Here is a 6195-nt window from a genome sequence, read left to right on the forward strand (position 1 = left end):
AGGGGATCCATTCGGGATATGAGGTAAGTTGTATAGGCCAAAAGATAATGCCTAAGCTTCTGGGCGACCCAGGTTAAAGCGCAACATGTTCTTTCCAAAAGAGTGTATTTGGCCTCATAAGTGGTGAACTTTTTGCTCAAATAATATATTGCTTGTTCTCTTTTGCCTGTGACATCATGTTGACCCAGAACACAACCAAAGGAACTATCCATTACTGACAGATATAAAAATAGAGGCCTACCAGGTTCCGGCGGGACAGCGGCGTTCTTTTTCAACAACTTAAAAATAGGCTCACATGTGGTTGTAAGCTGCATGATGAACCTGCTGATGTAATTCAACCTCCCGAGTAAACTCATGACTTTTGTTTTGTTCTTCGGGGGAGGCAGCTCTCGAATGGTCTTTATCTTGGAGGGATCTAACTCAATGCCTCTTCGACTAACTATAAAACCCAAAAGCTTCCCAGAAGGAACTCCAAATGCACATTTGGCTGGATTGAGTTTGAGATTGTACCTTCGTAGCCTTTCAAAGAACTTTTTCAAGTCTTGCACATGGTCAGCTTGTGTTCTCGACTTAATGATCACATCATCAACATACACTTCAAATCTTTTTGTGCATCATGTCATGGAACATGGTAGTCATGGCTCTCATGTAAGTTGCCCCTGCATTCTTCAAACTGAATGGCATGACCCTATAACAATAAGTTCCCCATGGAGTTGTGAAGGTGGTCTTTTTTGCATCTTCTTCATCCATCAGAATTTGGTGATATCCGGCATAACAATCCACAAAAGATTGGATCTCATGTTTAGCACAATTATCAATAAGGATATGAATGTTGGGTAAGGGAAAGTTGTCCTTTGGACTTGCTTTGTTTAAATCCCTATAGTCAACACAAACTCTGATTTTCCCATCCTTCTTTGGCACTGGAACAACATTTGCTAACCATGTAGTGTATCGGACGACCCTGATCACATTTGCACTTAGTTGCTTCGTGATTTCTTCTTTAATCTTATCACTCATGTCTGTCTTAAACTTCCTTTGTTTTTGCTAGATTGGTGGAAAATTAGGATATGTGGGAAGCTTATGGACCACTAAATCGGCACTCAAACCCGGCATGTCATCATATGACCAAGCAAATACTTTCTCTGTACTCAAACAAAACTTGAATTATAGCATCTCTTGTCTTTTATTCAGTATGAATGCTTATTTTTGTTTCTCTAGTTTCTTCAGGACTTCCCAGGTTAATTGACTCAGTTTCATTTAAGTTAGGCTTAGGTATATTCTCAAATTGATCCAATTCCCTTTTTATTTCTCTAAAAGCCTCATCTTCATCATACTCAACTTCTTGATTCATTATTTCGAGATTAAACAGCTTTTTAAGATCTGGGCATGAATTCCGCGTGCATGTCATGTATTTAAAGCCAGCATTATCGAAACTGAAAATGATAAGAAATTAACAAAAATTAGGGAAATAAAAAGATAGAATTTTACTACGAAAATGGAACTTTATTTCATTGAATTTGAAAGGATAGAAGGGTTAACATCACATCAAAGTAATTAAACTAAAATATCTGGATTACAACCCTTAAAATAATCCAAATATAGAAAAAACAACAAAACAGGCTACCCAGACTCCTTCCTGATGGGAAGAGGAGTTGCTTCCCAGTTGCTGAGTGAAGTATCTGGACCAATCAGTTGAACACTTGCACGGCTAGGGCCCTCCCCAACTTGAACCATATTGATCTCATAGAACATCTCCTTGAGACCCTGGCAAACACCGTCAATGTCATCCGGAGTAGAAGGATTTTGGACTTCTTCAAATTGTGGCTTGACAAAAGAGTAGGCAATGTGAGGGATTGGTTTGGACAGATTCAAACCATTATTTTTGCGGGCCTTGGCTCTGTCTATGTCAGCTGATGTTGGTTTAAAGCCCAAGCCAAAGGTATTTTTCTTCAAAAATGGAGCAATGGGGTTCACAATTACTTGTAGAGAGGATCCCAATCCTTTTCCTGGTTCATAGCTGTTCCTCAACATTAGGGAAGCTACCATCATAGATGTGGCTGAAAGACGAGGATGCAGAATTGGTTTTCCTTCTTCCACTTGGTCCACCTCAATCACCTCAAATGCTTGATATATGATAGATTCACATCCTTCCTTGGCCTCGATATATGGAATGGACGGGTCTTTATAGAAGGATGAGTCGTCCTCCCCATGAACAATAATTTCTTGCCCGTCACACTCGAATTTGACCATTTGATGTAGGGTGGATGGTACAGCTCTGGCCATATGGATCCACGGCCTTCCCAAAAGAAAATTTTAGGAAGTTTCCATATCTAACACTTGAAAGGCAATGTTAAAATAAACCAGGCCGATTGTCACGGTGAGTTCGATTTCCCCAATAGTGTCTCTTTTTGAACCATCAAAAGCTCTGATGCTGACATTATTGGTTCGAATTCTGTTAGTGTCGATGTTCAGCTATTGTAGAGTAGAAAGAGGACACACATCTACACTTGAGCCTCCGTCAATCATGACTCCTTTTACGTAGTGCCCTTCACATTTGACCATAAGATGCAAAGCTCTATTATGGCCAGCCCCTTCCTCAGGCAAATCATCATCGCTGAAAGTAATTCTATTTACTTCAAAGAATCTTTCAACCATTTTTTCTAGCTGATTCACCATTGTCTTTTCTGAGACATATGCCTCGTTCAAAGTTTTGATCAGCACACGACGATGCTCTTCTGAATGCAAAAGCAGAGATAACAAAGATATCTGAGCAGGAGTTTTCCTTAGTTGGTCAATAATTGAGTAGTCTTGCAATTTCATCTTCTTAAGGAATTCCTCCGCTTCTTTTTCTACAATGGGTTCTTTCACTGGCAAATGACCTTCTCTGGCTTTCTTAGCTTTTCTCAATTCCTCTGGTGAATAAAACCTTCCAGAGCGGGTCAAGCCCCCCATTTCACCTGTTTCTTCAACTATCTCTTTTCCTTTGTATGTCATGACAGTCTTGTTATAATTCTAGGGAATAGCTTTTGTGTTTGTCACTATGAGTTGGGCAATAGATCGGATCACGACTGGCTCTGTTCTATTCCTCAAACCATTACTCGGAATGATCTTTTGAATGCCCCCGGGGATGTAATGTTTTGGCCCACCCAATTGAACCTCAACCTTTTTTGTGCTTCCAGGAACATAGAGAATAATTTTTTCAGAACATGCAAAGTTCAAACTAGAATTCGCACCTTTCACCATCAATGGTGCCAATTGCGGCGGGCTCACTATCACTTTTGGTTCTGACCCTATGGTTCTAACAACCATCTCTATCTTGCCAGACTGCTTATAATCCCGATCATCATAAACCATCCCAATAAAATGTGTATTATCATGAGTTGGGAGCGGATTGTTTGTGATATTAGGAGTATCCTCATTGTTTGTTACCACAATTGCCTTTGCTTCAATCAAATTTTCAATGGCTTTCTTTAATGTCCAACAGTTTTCAGTACTATGCCCTTGGGTGTTAGAGTGATACTCACATCTTGCATTTGAGTCAAAACCTTTTGAATTTGGATTCACATAGCGCGGCATAATAGGTTCAATCAACTTCAACTGCATCAACTTTCGAAATAGGCTTGTATACGATTCTCCAATTGGGGTGAACTCTTTCTTTGGCTCTTGTTCTCTCACATATTCTTGTCGGGGATGAGGATTATATGGTGCCTAAAAATTCGGCCGGAGTTGACGGGAGCCTTGTGGAATCGGTGCCCGCCATTATTGGTGATTGGGAGGCCTAGCATAAGCCTGAGCATTAAACACTATGTATTATTGCAGGGGAACTGAGTATCGGGTACCTTGAGGTGGATAACAATGTTGAAGAGAATTGGATAGTCCTTGTTGGAATTGCACGTAAGAAGGAGTTATTCCTCTTTGAACTCCTCTGAACCCAGATGCCATCATGGATCCTTCCTCCTTCTTTTTTCGATTTCCGAAATTGCCTGACCCGCTTTGAATTGCTTGTGTGGTTGCCTTAAGGGCTGCCTGAGTCACAATTTTGCCTGAGTTCATGCCATTCTCAACTATTTCACCAATCTTAATCGCCTCAGCAAAAGGTTTACCGATGGCGGCCAACATGTAATGGAGGTAATCAGGATCCTGAGCTTGGAGAAAATAGTCAATCATTTCTGCCTCTTTCATTGGTGGTTTGACCCTAGCAGCCTGCTCTCTCCACTTGATTGCATTTTCTCGGAAGCTTTCTGTTAGTTTCTTCTTTATGTTGATGAGAGAGGAGCGGTCTGGCACTATATCAATATTGTACTGAAACTGTTGGACAAAATCTTGAGCCATGTCATTCCAAACGTGCCAGTGAGAGATGTCTTGTTCTATGAACCACTCTGAAGCAATTCCTGTCAAACTTTCCCCAAAATAAGCCATGAGCAATTCTTCTTTGCCTCCCGCTCCCATTAGTTGGTTACAATACCTCTTCAAATGGGCAACGGGATCACCATGCCCATCATACTTGTCAAACTTGGGGGTCTTGAAGCCTGGTGGCAAATGAACATGGGGAAACATGCATAGATCGTTAAACGAAACACTCTTGTGGCCCCCCAAACCCTGTATGTTTCTCATGGTTTGTTCCAAGCTCTTCATTTTTCTGGTCATTTCCTCTTGTTCCATATTCTTTTCGGGCTTTTCGATCTCAATTGGGAACACGTTATGAGGAGTGTGCTTGTATGAATCTGGAACCTTTAAAGTCAGTTCTAAAGAGTAATGTTGGGCATCATGAGCATCCAATTGTGGATCATTATTGGACTTTTGAGCAAGAGCCGGTTGAGGGACAGTGAAAGTATGGACAATGGGTATAGTAGGTGGGTCATTTGTGAGAGGTGCGATTGGAGGACGTGGAATGGGCGTACTGGGGATAGTGGGAAGGTTAATGCTCGAACTGAATCCAGGTTAGTACAATGGGTTACTTGTTATGGAGATAGGCACTTGAGTGGCAACTGACACATTATGAAGATTATCCGAAGGCCCTATGGATAGTGAGGGCGGTGCTTGTCCATTCACCTAGGCTTGGTACATCTCTGCCAATTGTTGCTTCAACACTCTTACTTCTTCAACCAGTCCTGAACCTTGTTCAACCAATTGTCCATGGACATCATCATTATCTGACTCATTCTCACTGTTGTTTGCCATTCTACTTTTTCCTTTTGATCTCATGTTGTAAGGGTGAGTCGCCAGTTTAAACCACAAACCAACCACCTCTGTTTTACTTTATCTTTTAAAATGACAAACAACAAACATGTTAGAGTTAAGCATTTTGCAGATATTAATCACACATTATATGTTATGCACCTAATGCCATTTTCATTTCTAAAATGATCTTGGAAAGCTTTATGTTTCATCCCGGCTTATTGATTTATTGGTTTATTTTCATCTTGAATTTAACGGGTTTTTTTTTCATTTTTTTTAGATTAATTATGGTTATGATCGCATCCGATGAGGATTGCCTGCGTATCATGACGCCGCATGAATCAGACCATTACGTAGTTCAGGGGAAAACAATAATAGTAGATTTTTTTTTTAACAAAATGAAATAATACAATAATAGAAAGGACATTACATTAAAGATGACTTACCAAACTCTGACAAGACTAAAAGACAATGATTTTAAAGATTCAACAATGACTCAAACTAAAACATAACTACTACATAAAAAACGTTCTAACAATTACGACTATAATTCAACTCCCCAATCTTCTTGCTTTCAAACACTGGAACATCTGCTCATGGTGGGGCTTGCCCTGGTTGACCCCCTAATGTACGGTACATCGTTTCTAACTCTGCTGCAAGATGACGGGCAAAAGTAGGTGCATGCTCCAAAAACTTCTCATAATCCATCCCTTGGCAGTTCACATAACTTTGAGCAGTATAAACAGCCAAATTATGGACTTGCTCTTTGAAGTACTGGAAATTCTGGTCTCGATCTTGTAACTGCTGCTGGCGAGTGGTGGATATCTCCCTTATGTGTCCCTCACGATCTAAGGCTGACTCCAACTGAGCCCAAAGTCTAGTCTGCTCGAGTCTCGCCTGAGCCATCTCCCTATCAAAATCTGCATGCTGGTATTCTCTATTGTACCTTCTCATTTCTTCCAACTGTGCATGGAGCTGAGCTTCTGAACGTACCCAATGGGTCTTCTCTCTCTCGAA

Source organism: Nicotiana tabacum, chromosome 15, assembly GCF_000715075.1.
Source record: "Nicotiana tabacum cultivar K326 chromosome 15, ASM71507v2, whole genome shotgun sequence".
In the NCBI taxonomy this organism is placed as follows: Eukaryota; Viridiplantae; Streptophyta; class Magnoliopsida; order Solanales; family Solanaceae; genus Nicotiana; species Nicotiana tabacum.